This window comes from Triticum aestivum, chromosome 4B, assembly GCF_018294505.1.
Source record: "Triticum aestivum cultivar Chinese Spring chromosome 4B, IWGSC CS RefSeq v2.1, whole genome shotgun sequence".
Taxonomy (NCBI): Eukaryota; Viridiplantae; Streptophyta; class Magnoliopsida; order Poales; family Poaceae; genus Triticum; species Triticum aestivum.
The window spans coordinates 432623477-432639876 of record NC_057804.1 but is presented as its reverse complement, the minus strand read 5'-3'; the positions used below and the strand labels follow the sequence as shown (position 1 = coordinate 432639876).

Here is a 16400-nt window from a genome sequence, read left to right as displayed (position 1 = left end):
ATTAACAACCTCGGTTTATATTCATCATTGTTTTACAAAGTTTCTGTGTTGAAAGTATCACTCAAGACCGCATAGCGCAGTGGATTAGCGCGTCTGACTTCGGATCAGAAGGTCGTGGGTTCGACTCCCACTGTGGTCGCTATATGTTTTGAAATGAGATTGATTTTGATTTTCATGGTTAGTTAATTCTATTCAGTTTTGTCCCACCAATTTAAGGTTCCTCATTTCTTTTCTATCCTCTCATGATGGTTAGTTAATTCTATTCAGTTTTGTCCCGCCAATTTAAGGTTCCTCATTTCTTTTCTATCTTCTCATGATCCCAGCTTCGTAAATGCCCAAATGCAGGGTCAAAGCCCATTTATCGTTACTTGGATGATGTCCTGACGAGTGGGACCACCTCAAAAGTGCTCCATCGACGTCGCTATATGTTTTCAAATGAGATTTCTATTTTCATGGTTAGTTAATTCTATTCAGTTTTGCCCCGCCAATTTAAGGTTCCTCATTCTATCCTCTCATGATCCCAGCCTCGCAAACGCCCGAATGCGGGGTCAAAGCCCATTTATCGTTACTTGGATGATGTCCTGACGAATGGGACCACCTCAAAAGTGCTCCATCGACTTTGAAATGGGATTTCTATTTTCGTGGTTACTTAGTTCTACTCAGTTTTGCCCCTGCCACTTTAACGTTTCTTTTTTTTCTATCCTCTCATGATCCCAGCCTCGCAAATGCCCGAATGCGGGGTCAAAGCCCATTTATTGTTACTTGAATGACATCCTGACAAGTGGGACCACCTCAAAAGTGCTCCATCGACATCGCATCCCAGCCCATGGACACGAAGTTGGGATTTCTATTTTCGTGGTTACTTAGTTCTATTCAGTTTTGCCCCGCCAACTTAAGGTTCCTCATTTATTTTCTATCCTCTCATGATCTCAGCTTCGCAAGTGCCCGAATGCAAGGTCAAAGCCCATTCGTCGTTACTTGGATGATGTCCTGACGAGTGGGACCACCTCAAAAGTGCTCCATCGACGTCGCTATTTTTTGAAATGGGATTTCTATTTTCATGGTTACTTAGTTCTACTCAGTTTTGCCCTGCCACCTTAACGTTCTTTATTTTTTTTTCTATCCTCTCATGGTCGCAGCCTCGCAAATGCCTGAATGCGGGGTCAAAGCCCATTTATCGTTACTTGGACGACGTTGATGACCCACAAGTATATGGGATCAATTGTAGCCTTTTCGATAAGTAAGAATGTCGAACCCAACCAGGAGCAAAAGGAAATGACAAGTGGTTTTCAGCAAGGTAATGTCTGCAAGTGCTGAAATTGTAAGTAACAAAGTAGTTTGATAGCAAGATAATTTGTAAGTAGCAATTAACAGTAGTAGTAACAAAAATGCAGCAAGGTAGCCCAATCCTTTTGGGCCAAAGGACAGGCCAAAACGGTCTCTTATGATAAGCAAAGTGTTCTTGAGGGTACACAGAAATTTCATCTAGTCACTTTCATCATGTTGGTTCGATTCGTGTTCGCTAGTTTGATAGTTTGGTATGTGGGTGGACCAGTGCTTTGGTGTTGTTCTTACTTGAACAAACCTCCTACTTACGATTAACCCCCTCGCAAGCATCCGCAACTACGAGAAAAGTATTAAGAATAAATTCTAACCATAGCGTTAAATTTTTGGATTCAATCGGTCCCTTATGGAATAGCGCATAAACTAAGGTTTAAGCTTCTATCACTCTCGCAACCCATCATCTAATAACTACTCCACAATGCATTCCCTTAGGCCCAAATATGGTGAAGTGTCATGTAGTCGAATCTCACATGACACCACCAAGGGAATCACAACATACATATCATCAAAATATCGAACACATATCAAGTTCACATGATTACTTGCAACATGATTTCTCCTGTGACCTCAAGAACAGAAGTAACTACTCACAAATGATAATCATGCTCAAATCAGAGGGGTATTAAATAGCATAATGGACTTGAACATACAATCTTCCACCAAATAAACCATATAGTAATCAACTACAAGATGTAATCAACACTACTAGTCACCCACAAGCACCAATCTATAGTTCCGGTACAAAGATTGAACACAAGAGATGAACTAGGGTTTGAGAGGAGATGGTGTTGTTGAATATGTTGATGGAGATTGCCCTCCCCAAGATGGGAGAGTTGTTGGTGATGATGATGACGATGGTTCCCCCCTCCGGGAGGGAAGTTCCCCCGGCGGAATCACTCCGCCAGAGGGCAAAAGTGCTCCTATCCAAGTTCCGCCTCGAGACGGCGGCGCTTCGTCCCGAAAGTCCTCTCCTTATTTTTTCTAGGTGAAAATGACTTATGTACCAGAAGGGGGGCACTGGAGGTGGGCCAAGGGGAGCACAACCCACCAGGGCGCGCCTGGGCTCCCTGGCGCGCCCAGGTGGGTTGTGCCCACCTGGTGAGCCCCCTCTGGTACTTATTTTCTCCAATAATTCTCATTTATTCCATAAAAATTCCTCGTGAAGTTTCAGCTCATTTGGAGTTGTGCAGAATAGGTAGCCTGACGTAGATTTTTCAGGTCTAGATTTCCAGCTGCCAGAATTCTCCCTACTTGTGTAAACCTTGCAAATTATGAGAAAAAAGGCATTAGAATTACTCCAAAAATCATTATTATGGATAAAAACAATATAAATAACAGTGGGTAAACATGATGCAAAATGGACGTATCAACTCCCCCAAGCTTAGACCTCGCTTGTCCTCAAGCGAAAACCGAAATCGAAAAACATGTCCACATGCTTAGAGAGAGAGAGAGGTGTCGATAAAAACGAAATACAGACATAGAAGCATCATGTAACTTATTATGACAACAACAAACTTTAACATAAAACTTTTGTCATAGAACTTTTATCATGGACTTCTCATGAACAAGTAACAATTCATCACAACATCGAAGTATAAAGTATAAACTCTATTGGAAACCAACAAACTATGTTCTCAGTCAACTTTGCAACTACAATTCATCATCTTTTCAGGAAGGGTCACGTACCGGAGCCTTTAGGCAAGTCCACATACTCAACCATCATATAGTCTTCTATGATTGCTAACACTCACCACATAACATGAGCAAAACGTTTCAACTGGACACATAGAAAGATAGGGGCTTATAGTTTTGCCTCCCAACATACTCACCTCGAGGGTGATGTCAACAATAATAACTCATGCTACCCTTATCCAACTGGATATATGTGCCTAGATCTTTCCTCACAACATGATGTTTGCCAAAAGAGAAAATAAAAAGGAATAGAGCGAAAACTTTGACAATTGCATGAAAGCAAATACATAAAAGTAAAAGATAGGCCCTTCGCAGAGGGAAGCAGAGGTTGCCATGTGATTTTTGTTTGTATGATCAATCCCTTAGTGCAAGAGAACATCACGTTATATTGCCCCATATGATGGCAACCTTTATTATGCAGTCTTTCGCTTTTATTCTTCGCCATCATAAGTTCGTACAACGCTCAATGTTCTCTTACACTAAATGATCTAACACTTTTAGAAGCAATTTTTATTGCCTTATTGCACTGATGACAACTTACTTGAAGGATCATACTCAATCCATAGGTAGGTATGGTGGACTCTCAAAACAAGATTTGGGTTAAAGGGTTTTTGGATGCACAAGTAGTATATCTACTTGGTGCAGAATTTTTGGCTAGCAAAGATAGGGGGCAAACACCACATGTTGAAGGATCTATGACAATATAGCTTCTATGTGAATATGAACAAACACAAATCATTATGTTGTCTTCCTTGTGCAATGTCAACAATTTTGGCATATAATATTTTGATGGGTGCTCACAATCACAAAAGATTTCCTGGATAGTGTATTTGGATGAGACTTGCCTGCTCCCTGCGCGTGCTCCCATTCATGCTCCCGCGTACGTGCCTTGATTTGATTGGAACAAAATAAGGCCCGGCCCCACCCCCTTAAAATCAAGGGGGGAGATGATTAGATTAGAAAGGAAAAAGAAAGAAGGACAACCGTAGGATGAAGTGGGAGCATGGATGGGAGTATGGGGAGGGAGCAGGCAAGCCGGATCCAGTGTATTTGCATGTGAATCTTCTCTTCCCTTATTAATTCTTTCATGAATTGCATCATTGACCAATGCTATGTTTGTCAATCTACAATAAAAATTTCTACTTATACTTTTCCTTGTGTGATGTCATTACTTACCATAAGATTAGCATATGATCTTTTTAATTTATTTCCTTTCTTTGTATTTGAACATGGAAGTAAAGAAAGCAAAACTCAAACTAAACTTTATTATAAATCTCGCACGAGATTACAAGGATAGATCACTAAGCAAACTCTCAAAAAAAGGATCGAACAAAACTTTTATTCATCTAAAGCAAAAGATGGTGGAGGAGATACGATACCGCGGCACCTCCCCCAAGCTTGGTGAAAGGCAAGGTGAGTGCCCATACCCGATACTCAATTTTCTTTTGGTGGTGAAGAAGGAGGTGGTGGTGATGAAGCGGTAGCGATCCTGTCCTTCATGATCAAGAGATTCTCCAATCTACGAAAGACGCTCCAGAGGAAGATGATGTGCTCTTGATGCAGAATATTTTCACGAGTGAAATATTTATTTTGCACACGAACTGTTTCAATAATCCGAAAGGCTTCAATTTCAGTGGGGGTAAGATGAGCATAGTAAGGTTTAAGGATATCTTCTTCTTCCTCCTCGGCAGGCAGTGCTTGCTCGATCATCGGCATTTGATCTCTGGTAGCCTCCTTGCCCTTGTCCTCCTGGGCGGCTCCAACGGGCTCTTCCCTCTTCAGCTCGATCTTCATCAACCAAGCATCCTCTTCCACATTATTGGAGGAAGAAGAAGACATGATGCCTGGCTTAACAGATCTGACAGAAAACAACAAGGAAAAGAAAACAGGATATTTCTCCGTGATACGGAGGTCAATAGGTTCGGGGGGTATATAAAGTTTTTTTATCCTGGGAAACAAGCAAACAGAAGAAAAACAGAGTCCGGGAGGTATCCGAGGTGGGCACAAACCACCTGGGCGCGCCTTGCCAGGCGCGTCCTGGTGTCTTGTGCCCACCAGGGTCACCTTCCTGGTAGTTTCTTATTTTCCTAATTTTCTAAATATTCCAAAACTGACAAAAAATATTTTTGTGGATTTTTCGGAGTCCGTATCACGTACCTCCTTTTTTCACGATTCTGGAGCATTCCGGAAGGTTTTCTTTTATGTGTTCTTCCGATGTCATAGTTTGGATAACATTGCTTTCAACATTAATGGGCATACCCAAGATATAATGTTTTATGCGCTGCCCATTAACAACCTTCGGGTTAGTACCTTCGGCATTATTTATTTTGATAGCTCCAGATCGATAAACCTCCTGGATAACATAGGGTCCTTCCCATTTGGAGAGGAGTTTTCCTGCAAAGAATCTGAAACGAGAGTTGTACAAAAGAACATATTCTCCAACTTTGAACTCACGCTTTTGGATTCTTTTATCATGCCATCTTTGAACTTTTTCTTTAAATAACTTGGCATTTTCATAAGCTTGGGTTCTCCATTCATCGAATGAGCTAATATCAAATAACCTCTTCTCACCAGCAAGTTTGAAATCATAGTTGAGTTCTTGAATTGCCCAATATGCTTTATGTTCTAACTCAAGAGGCAAATGACAATCTTTTCCATAAACCATTTTATAAGGAGACATACCCATAGGATTTTTATATGTTGTTCTATAAGCCCAAAGTGCATCATCTAATTTCTTAGACTAGTTCTTCCGGGACCTATTGACAATCTTTTGTAAAATTAATTTTATTTCTCTATTGCTAAGTTCAACTTGACCACTAGACTGAGGATGATAGGGTGATGCAATTCTATGGTTAACATCATACTTGTCAAGCATTTTACGGAAAGCACCATGAATAAAGTGTGAACCACCACCAGTCAATAAATATCTAGGGGCTCCAAACCTTGGGAAAATAACTTCCTTAAGCATTTTAATAGAGGTGTTGTGATCAACACTACTGGTTGGAATATCTTCTACACATTTAGTAACATAATCAACAATAACCAAAATATGAGTATACCCATTAGAGGAAGGAAAAGGTCCCATGTAATCAAATCCCCAAACATCAAATGGTTCAACAGCAAGAGAATAATTCACAGGCATTTCTTGACGCTTACCGATATTACCTATTCTTTGACATTCATCACAAGATAAGACGAACTTACGAGCATCCTTGAAGAGAGTAGGCCAATAAAAACCAGATTGCAATACCTTATGAGCAGTTCTGTCTCCCGCATGATGTCTTCAATAAGCTTCAGAGTGACATTTCCATAGGATTTGTTCCTGTTCATGCTCAGGTACACAACGTCTAATAATACCATCTACTCCTTGTTTATAAAGATGCGGGTCATCCCAAAAGTAATGTCTTAAATCATAGAAGAATTTTTTTCTTTTGTCGGTAAGTGAAGCTAGGTGGTATGCATTTAGCAACAATATAATTAGCATAGTCAGCATACCAAGGAGTGCTATGAGAAACATTTATTGCAGCTCACTATTCATCGGGAAAGCTATCATTAATAGGTTGTGGGTCATCAAGAATATTTTCTAGCCTAGACAGGTTATCAGCCACAGGGTTCTCCGCTCTTTTTTCTATCAGTGATATTCAAATCAAATTCTTGTAGTAGAAGAACCCACCTAATGAGTCTAGGTTTAGCATCTTTCTTTTCCATAAGATATTTTATAGCAGCATGATCGGTGTGAACTATCACTTTGGAATCAACAACGTAGGATCTAAATTTACCACAAGCAAACACCACTGCTAAGAATTCTTTTTTAGTAGTAGCATAATTTCGTTGAGCATTGTCTAAAGTTTTACTAGCATAGTGGATAACATTTAGTTTCTTATCAACTCCGTCTCCCAGAACAGCACCAATTGCATAATCACTAGCATCACACATAATTTCAAAAGGCAAGTTCCAATTAGGTGGTTGAACAATAGGTCCAGAAATTAAGGCTTTCTTGAGTGTTTCGAGGGCTCCCAAACAATCATCATAAAAAACAAAAGGAATATCCTTTTGCAAAAGATTTCTAAGAGGCTTAGAAATTTTAGAAAAGTCTTTGATAAATCTCCTATAGAAACCATCATGACTAAGGAAACTACGAATACCTTTGATATCTTTAGGACATGGCATTTTCTCAATTGCATCAACCTTAGCTTTGTCCACCTCAATAGCTCTTTCGGAAAGTTTATGGCCCAAAACAATACCTTCGTTAACCATAAAGTGGCACTTCTCCCAATTCAAGACAAGATTTGTTTGCTCACATCTCTGCAAAACTCGATCAAGATTGCTTAAACAATCATCAAAAGACTTCCCATAAACAAAAAAGTCATCCATGAAAACCTCAACAATCTTTTCACAAAATAAGAGAATATAGCAGTCATACATCTTTGAAAGGTAGCAGGTGCATTGCATAAACCAAAAGGCATACATCTATAAGCATAAGTTCCAAAAGGACAAGTAAAAGTGGTCTTTTCTTGATCAGGTTGAGAAACAGGTATTTGTGAAAAACCAGAATATCCATCAAGGAAGAAAAAATGTGTGTGCTTAGATAATCTTTCTAGCATTTGATCAATAAAAGGCAGAGGGTAATGATCTTTTCTAGTTGCTTTGTTTAATTTTCTAAAATCAATAACCATTCTATAGCCTGTGACAATTCTCTACGGAATAAGTTCATTCTTATCATTAGAAACAACAGTGGTACCTCCCTTCTTAGGGACACAGTGAACATGACTTACCCATCTACTATCAGCTATAGGATAGATTATACCTGCTTCCAAGAGTTTCAATATTTTCGTTCTTACCACTTCTTTCATCTTTAGATTTAACCGACGTTGGTGATCAACAATGGGTTTAGCATTAGGTTCCATACTAATCTCGTGCTGGCATAGAGTGGGACTAATGCCCTTAAGATCATCAAGAGTATATCCAATAGCAGCTCGGCGCTTCCTTAGAACTTTCAATAATCTTTCTTCTTCATGTTTTGAAAGGTTAGCACTAATAATAGCAGGATATATCTTTTTCTCATCAAGATAAGCATATTTCAAAGTGTCTGGCAGTTGTTTTAATTCAAACACAGGATCACCTTTAGGTGGAGGAGGACCTCCTAGAGTTTCAATAGGAAGATTGTGTTTAAGCAGAGGTTGTTGTTCGAACAAGATTCTATCTATTTCATTTCTTTCATGCATATGCAAATCATTTTCATGGTCTAGCAAATATTGTTATAAAGGATTAGTAGAAGGTACAACAATAGAAGCAAGACCAATATTTTCATCCTTACTAGGCAAATCTTGTTGGAAATATGCCCTAGAGGCAATAATAAATTAGTTATTATTATTATATTTCCTTGTTCATGATAATCGTTTGTTATCCATGCTATAATTGTATTGATAGGAAACTCAGATACATGTGTGGATACATAGACAACACCATGTCCCTAGTAAGCCTCTAGTTGACTAGCTCGTTGATTAATAGATGGTTACGATTTCCTGACCATGGACATTGGATGTCGTTGATAACGGGATCGCATCATTAGGAGAATGATGTGATGGATAGGACCCAATCCTAAGCCTAGCAGAAAGATCGTTTAGTTCGTATGGTATAGCTTTTCTAATGTCAAGTATCATTTCCTTAGACCATGAGATTGTGTAACTCCCGGATACCGTAGGGATGCTTTGGGTGTACCAAATGTCACAACGTAACTGGGTGGCTATAAAGGTGCACTACGGGTATCTCCGAAAGTGTCTGTTGGGTTGGCATGAATCGAGACTGGGATTTGTCACTCCGTGTGACGGAGAGGTATCTCTGGGCCCACTCGGTAGGACATCATCATAATGTGCACAATGTGACCAAGGGGTTGATCATGGGATGATGTGTTACGGAACGAGTAAAGAGACTTGCCGGTAACGAGATTGAACAAGGTATTGGGATACCGACGATCGAATCTCGGGCAAGTACTATACCGCTAGACAAAGGGAATTGAATACGGGATTGATTGAATCCTCGACATCGTGGTTCATCCGATGAGATCATCGTGGAACATGTGGGATCCAACATGGGTATCCAGATCCCGCTGTTGGTTACTGGCCAGAGAGTTGTCTCGGTCATGTCTACGTGTGTCCCGAACCCGTAGGGTCTACACACTTAAGGTTCGATGACGCTAGGGTTATAGGGAATAGATGTACATGGTTACCGAATGTTGTTCGGAGTCCCGGATGAGAACCCGTACGTCACGAGGAGTTCCGGAATGGTCCGTAGGTAAAGATTTATATATGGGAAGTCCTGTTTTGGTCACCTGAAAAGTTTTGGGTGCTATCGATAATGTACCGGGACCACCGGGAGGGTCCCGGGGGTCCACCAGGTGGGGCCACCGGCCCCAGAGGGCTGCGTGGGCCAAGTGTGGGAGGGGACCAGCCCCAGGTGGGCTGGTGCGCCCCCACCAGGGCCCAAGGTGCCTAGGGTTTGGGGAAACCCTAAAAGGGGGCGCCCCCCCTTGCCTTGGGGGGCAAGGCAACCCCCTGGCCGCCGCCCCTCCTCAGATTGGATCTGAGGGGGGCGGCCCCCTCTCCCTTGCCCCTATATATATGTGGGGGGTGGGAGGGCAGCCGCACCTAAGTTCTGGCGCCGCCCTCCCCCTCTCCCAAGTTCTCCTCCTCTCCCGCGGTGCTTGGCGAAGCCCTGCAGGATTGCCACGCTCCTCCTTCACCACCACGCCGTCGTGCTGCTGCTGGACGGAGTCTTCCCCAACCTCTCCCTCTCTCCTTTCTGGATCAAGGCATGGGAGACGTCACCGGGCTGCATGTGTGTTGAACGCGGAGGTGCCGTCCGTTCGGCACTAGGATCATCGGTGATTTGGATCACGACGTGTATGACTCCATCAACCCCGTTCACTTGAACGCTTCCGCTTTGCGATCTACAAGGGTATGTAGATGCACTCTCCTTCCCTTCGTTGCTAGATTACTCCATAGATTGATCTTGGTGATGCATAGAAAATTTTGAATTTCTACTACGTTCCCCAATAGTGGCATCATGAGCTAGGTCTATGCGTAGTTTCTATGCACGAGTAGAACACAAACTTGTTATGGGCGTAGATGTTGTCAATTTTCTTGCCACTACTAGTCTTATCTTGCTTTGGCGACATCGTGGGATGAAGCGGCCCAGACCGACCTTACACGTACGCTTACGTGAGACAGGTTCCACCGACTGACATGCACTAGTTGCATAAGGTGGCTAGCGGGTGTCTGTCTCTCCCACTTTAATTGGAGCAGATTCGATGAAAAGGGTCCTTATGAAGGGTAAATAGAAATTGGCATATCACGTTGTGGTTTTACATAGGTAAGAAATGTTCTTGCTAGAAACCTATAGAAGCCACGTAAAAACATGCAACAACAATTAGAGGACATCTAACTTGTTTTTGCAGCATGTGCCGTGTGATGTGATATGGCCAAAAGGATGTGATGAATGATATATGTGATGTATGAGATTGATCATGTTCTTGTAATAGGAATCACGACTTGCATGTCGATGAGTATGACAACCGGCAGGAGCCATAGGAGTTGTCTTTATTTTTTTGTATGACCCGCGTGTCATTGAATAACACCATGTAAATTACTTTACTTTATTGCTAAACGGGTTAGCCATAGAAGTAGAAGTAATCGTTGGCGTGACAACTTCATGAAGACATGATGATGGAGATCATGATGATGGATATCATGGTGTCATGCCGGTGACGAAGATGATCATGGCGCCACGAAGATGGAGATCAAAGGAGCAATATGATATTGGCCATATCATGTCACTATTTGATTGCATGTGATGTTTATCATGTTTTACATCTTATTTGCTTAGAACAACGATAGCTTAAATAAGATGATCCCTCGCAATAATTTCAAGAAAGTGTTCCCCCTAACTGTGCACCGCTGCGAAGGTTCGCTGTTTTGAAGCACCACGTGATGATCGGGTGTGATAGATCCTAACGTTCGAATACAACGGGTGTAAGCCAGATTTACATACGCAATACACTTAGGTTGACTTGACGAGCCTAGCATGTACAGACATGGCCTCGGAACATGGAAGACCGAAAGGTCGAGCATGAGTCATATAGAAGATACGATCAACATGAAGATGTTCACCGATGTTGACTAGTCCGTCTCACGTGATGATCGGACACGGCCTAGTTGACTCGGATCATGTAATCACTTAGATGACTAGATGGATGTCTATCTGAGTGGGAGTTCATGAGATGAACTTAATTATCCTGAACATAGTCAAAAGGTTTTTGCAAATTACGTCGTAGCTCGCGCTTTAGTTCTACTGTTTTAGATATGTTCCTAGAGAAAATTTAGTTGAAAGTTGATAGTAGCGATTATGCGGACTAGGTCCATAAACTGAGGATTGTCCTTGTTGCTTCATAGAAGGCTTATGTCCTTAATGCACCGTTCAGTGTGTTGAACCTCGAACGTCGTCTATGGATGTTGCGAACATCTGACATACACGTTTTGATAACTACGTGATAGTTCAGTTAAACGGTTTAGAGTTGAGGCACCAAAGACGATTTTGAAATGTCGCGGAACATATGAGATGTTTCGAGGGCTGAAATTGGGATTTCAGGCTCGTGCCCACGTCAAGAGGTATAAGACCTCCGACGAGTTTCTTATCCTGCAAACTAAGGGAGAAAATCTCAACCATTGAGCTTGTGCTCAGATTGTCTGAGTACCACAATCACTTGAATCGAGTGGGAGTTAATCTCCCAGATGAGATAGTGATGTTTCTCCAAAGTCATTGCCACCAAGCTACTAGAGCTTCGTGATGAACTATAACATATCAGGGATAGATATGATGATCCTTGAAATATTCGCGATGTTTGACACCACGAAAGTAGAAATCAAGAAGGAGCATCAATTGTTGATGGTTAGTGAAACCACTAGTTTCAAGAAGGGCAAGGGCAAGAAGGGATACTTCATGAAACGGCAAATCAGATGCTGCTCTAGTGAAGAAACCCAAGGTTGAACCCAAACCCAAGACTAAGTGCTTATGTAACAAGGGGAACAGTCACTGGAGCAGAATTACCCTAGATACTTGGTAGACGAGAAGGCTGGCAAGGTCGATAGAAGTATATTGGATATACATTATGTTAATGTGTAATTTACTAGTACTCCAAGTAGCACCAGGGTATTAGATACCGGTTCGGTTGCTAAGTGTTAGTAACTCGAAATAAAAGGCTACAGAATAAACAGAGACTAGCTAAAGGTGAGCTGACGATATGTGTTGGAAGTGTTTTCCAAGCTTGATGTGATCAAGCATCGCACGCTCCCTCTACCATCGAGATTGGTGTTAAACCTAAATAATTGTCATTTGGTGTTTGCGTTGAGCATAGACATGATTGGATTATGTCTATCGCAATACGGTTATTCATTTAAGGAGAATAATGGTTACTCTGTTTATTTGAATAATACCTTCAATGGTCTTGCACCCAAAATGAATGGTTTATTGAATCTCGATCGTAGTGATACACATGTTCATGCCAAAAGATATAAGATAGTACCACCTACTTGTGGCACTACCATGTAAGTCATATTGGTATAAAACGCATGAAGAAGCTCCATGTTGATGGATCTTTGGACTCACTCGTTTTTGAAAAGTTTGAGACATGCGAACCATGTCTATTGGTATGTACGCATGAAGAAACTCCATGCAGATGGATCGTTTGGACTCACTTGATTTTGAATCACTTGAGACATGCAAATCGTACCACATGGGCAAGATGACTGAAAGCCTCGTTTTCAGTAAAATGGAACAAGAAAGCAACTTGTTGGAAGTAATACATTTTGATGTGTGCAGTCCAATGAGTGCTGAGGCACGCAGTGGATATCGTTATGTTCTTACTTCACAGATGATTTGAGTAGATACTGAGTATATTTACTTGATGAAACACAAGTCTGAATTATTGAATGGTTCAAGTAATTTCAGAGTGAAGTTGAAGATTGTCGTGACAAGAGGATAAAATGTCTATGATATGATCATAGAGATGAGTATCTGAGTTACGAGTTTTGGCACGCAATTAAGACATTATGGAAATTGTTTCACAATTAATACCGCCTGGAACACCATAGTGTGATGGTGTGTCCGAACATCATAGATGCACCCCATTGGATATGGGGCATACCATGATGTCTCTTATTGAATTACCACTATCGTTCATGGGTTAGGCATTAGAGACAACCACATTCACTTTAAATAGGGCACCACGTAACTCCGTTGAGACGACACCGTATGAACTATGGTTTGGAGAAACCTAAGCTGTCGTTCCTTAAAAATTTGGGGCTGCGACGCTTATGTGAAAAAGTTTCAGGTTGATAAGCTCGAACCCAAAGCGGATAAATGCATCTTCATAGGACACCCCAAAACAGTTGGGTATACCTCCTATCTCAGTTCCGGAAGCAAAAGGGATTGTTTCTAGAATCGGGTCCTTTCTCAAGGAAAAGTTTCTCTTGAAAGAATTGAGTGGGGGGATGGTGGAGACTTGATGAGGTTATTGAACCATTACTTCAACTAGTTTGTCGCAGGGCACAAGAAGTTGTTCCTGTGACGCCTGCACCAATTTAAGAGGAAGCTTATGATAGTAATCATGAAACTTCGGATCAAGTCACTACCAAACCTCGTAGGTCGACAAGGATGCGTACTACTTCAGAGTGGTACTTAATCCTGTCTTGGAGGTCATGTTGCTAGACAACAATGAACCTACGAGCTATGGAGAAGCGATGGTGGTCCCGGATTCCGGCAAATGGCTCGAGGCCATAAAATTCGAGAGAGGATCCATGTATGAAAACAAAGTGTAGACTTTGGAAGAACTACTTGATGGTCGTAAGGCTGTTGGGTGCAGATGGATTCTAAGAGGGAAGACAGACAATGATGGTATGTGTCACCATTAAGAAAGCTCGACTTGTCGTTAAGATGTTTTCCGACAAGTTCAAGGAGTTGACTACGATGAGACTTTCTCACTCGTAGCGATGCTAAGGGTCTGTTGGAATTATATTAACAATTACTGCATTATTTATGAAATCTTGCAGATAGGATGTCAAAACATTGTTTCCTCGACAATTTTCTTGAGGAAAGGTTGTATGTGATACAACCAGAAGGTTTTGTCAATCCTGAAAGATGCTAACAAGTATGCAAAGCTCCAGCAATCCTTCTAAGGACTGGAGTAAGCATCTCGGAGTTGGAATGTACGCTTTGATGAGATGATCAAAGATTTTGGGTTTATACAAAGTTTATGAGAAACTTGTATTTCCAAAAAAGTGAGTGGGAGCACTATAGAATTTCCGATGAGTATATGTTGCTAACATATTGTTGATCAGAAATGTTGTGGGTTTTCTGGAAAGCATATAGGGTTATTTGAAATGTGTTTTTCATTAGAAAACCTGGATTAAGCTGCTTGAACATTGAGCATCAAGATCTATGAGAATAGATCAAAACGCTTAATGGTACTTTCAAATGAGCACATACCTTGACATGATCTTGAAGGTGTTCAAGATGGATCAGTCAAATAAGGAGTTCTTGCCTGAGTTGTAAGGTATGAAGTTAAGACTTAAAGCTCGACCACGACAGAAGAAAGAGAAAGGACGAAGGTCGTCCCCTATGCTTAGACGTAGGCTCCATACTATGCTATGCTGTGTACCGCACCTGATGTGTGCCTTGCCACATGTCTGGCAAGAGGGTACAATGGTGATCAAGGAGTGGATCACCAGATAGCGGTCAAAATTATCCTTAGAGGAATAAGGATATGTTTCTTGGTTATGGAGGTGATAAAGAGTTCGACGTAAAGAGTTGCGTCGATGCAAGCTTAACACCTATCCGGATAGCTCTGAGTAGAGATACCGGATACGTATAATGGAGCAACAATTTGGAATAGCTCCAAGTGGAACGTGGTAGCAGCATCTACGACATGACATAAAGTTTTGCGAATTACATAGGGATCTGAATATTGCAGACCCCTTGACTACAACCTCTCTCACAAGCAAAACATGATCAAACCCCAGAACTCATTGAGTCTTAATCACATGATGATGTGAACTAGTTTAGTGACACTAGTAAACTCTTTGGATGTTGGTCACATGGCGATGTGACCTATGAGTGTTAATCACATGGCGATGTGAACTAGATTATTGACTCTAGTGCAAGTGGGAGACTATTGGAAATATGCCCTAGAGGCAATAATAAATTTGTTATTATTATTATATTTCCTTGTTCATGATAATCGTTTATTATCCATGCTATAATTGTATTGATAGGAAACTCAGATACATGTGTGGATACATAGACAACACCATGTCCCTAGTAAGCCTCTAGTTGACTAGCTCGTTGATCAATAGATGGTTACGGTTTCCTGACCATGGATATTGGATGTCGTTGATAACGGGATCACATCATTAGGAGAATGATGTGATGGATAGGACCCAATCCTAAGCCTAGCACAAAGATCGTGTAGTTCGTATGTTATAGCTTTTCTAATGTCAAGTATCATTTCCTTAGACCATGAGATTGTGCAACTCCCGGATACCGTAGGAATGCTTTGGGTGTACCAAACGTCACAACATAACTGGGTGGCTATAAAGGTGCACTACGGGTATCTCCAAAAGTGTCTGTTGGGTTGGCACGAATCGAGACTGGGATTTGTCACTCCGTGTGACGGAGAGGTATCTGGGCCCACTTGGTAGGACATCATCATAATGTGCACAATGTGACCGAGGGGTTGATCACGGGATGATGTGTTACGCAACGAGTAAAGAGACTTGCCGGTAACGAGATTGAACAAGGTATCGGGATACCGACGATCGAATCTCGGGCAAGTACTATACCGCTAGACAAAGGGAATTGAATACGGGATTGATTGAATCCTCGACATCGTGGTTCATCCGATGAGATCATCGTGGAACATGTGGGAGCCAACATGGGTATCCAGATCCCGTAGTTGGTTATTGGCCGGAGAGTTATCTCGGCCATGTCTATGTGTCTCCTGAACCCGTAGGGTCTACACACTTAAGGTTCGATGATGCTAGGGTTATAGGGAATATATGTATGTGGTTACCGAATGTTTTTAGGAGTCCTGGATGAGATCCCGGACGTCACGAGGAGTTCCAGAATGGCCCGGAGGTAAAGATTTATATATGGGAAGTCCTGTTTTGGTCACCGGAAAAGTTTCAGGTGCTATCGGTAATGTATCGGGACCACCGGGAGGGTCCCGGGGGTCCACCAGGTGGGGCCACCGGCCCCAGAGGGCTGCGTGGGCCAAGTGTGGGAGGGGACCAGCCCCAGGTGGGCTGGTGCGA

The 16400-nt window shown here is 41.8% G+C and overlaps 1 non-coding gene across 1 annotated transcript; it reads left to right on the top strand.

The window, feature by feature from the left end:
• The first annotated feature begins 65 nt into the window (after window positions 1-65).
• TRNAR-UCG (transfer RNA arginine (anticodon UCG)) lies at window positions 66-139 on the top strand. The gene has a single exon. It is a non-coding gene; the product is annotated as a tRNA-Arg (tRNA).
• The last annotated feature ends 16261 nt before the right edge of the window (window positions 140-16400 follow it).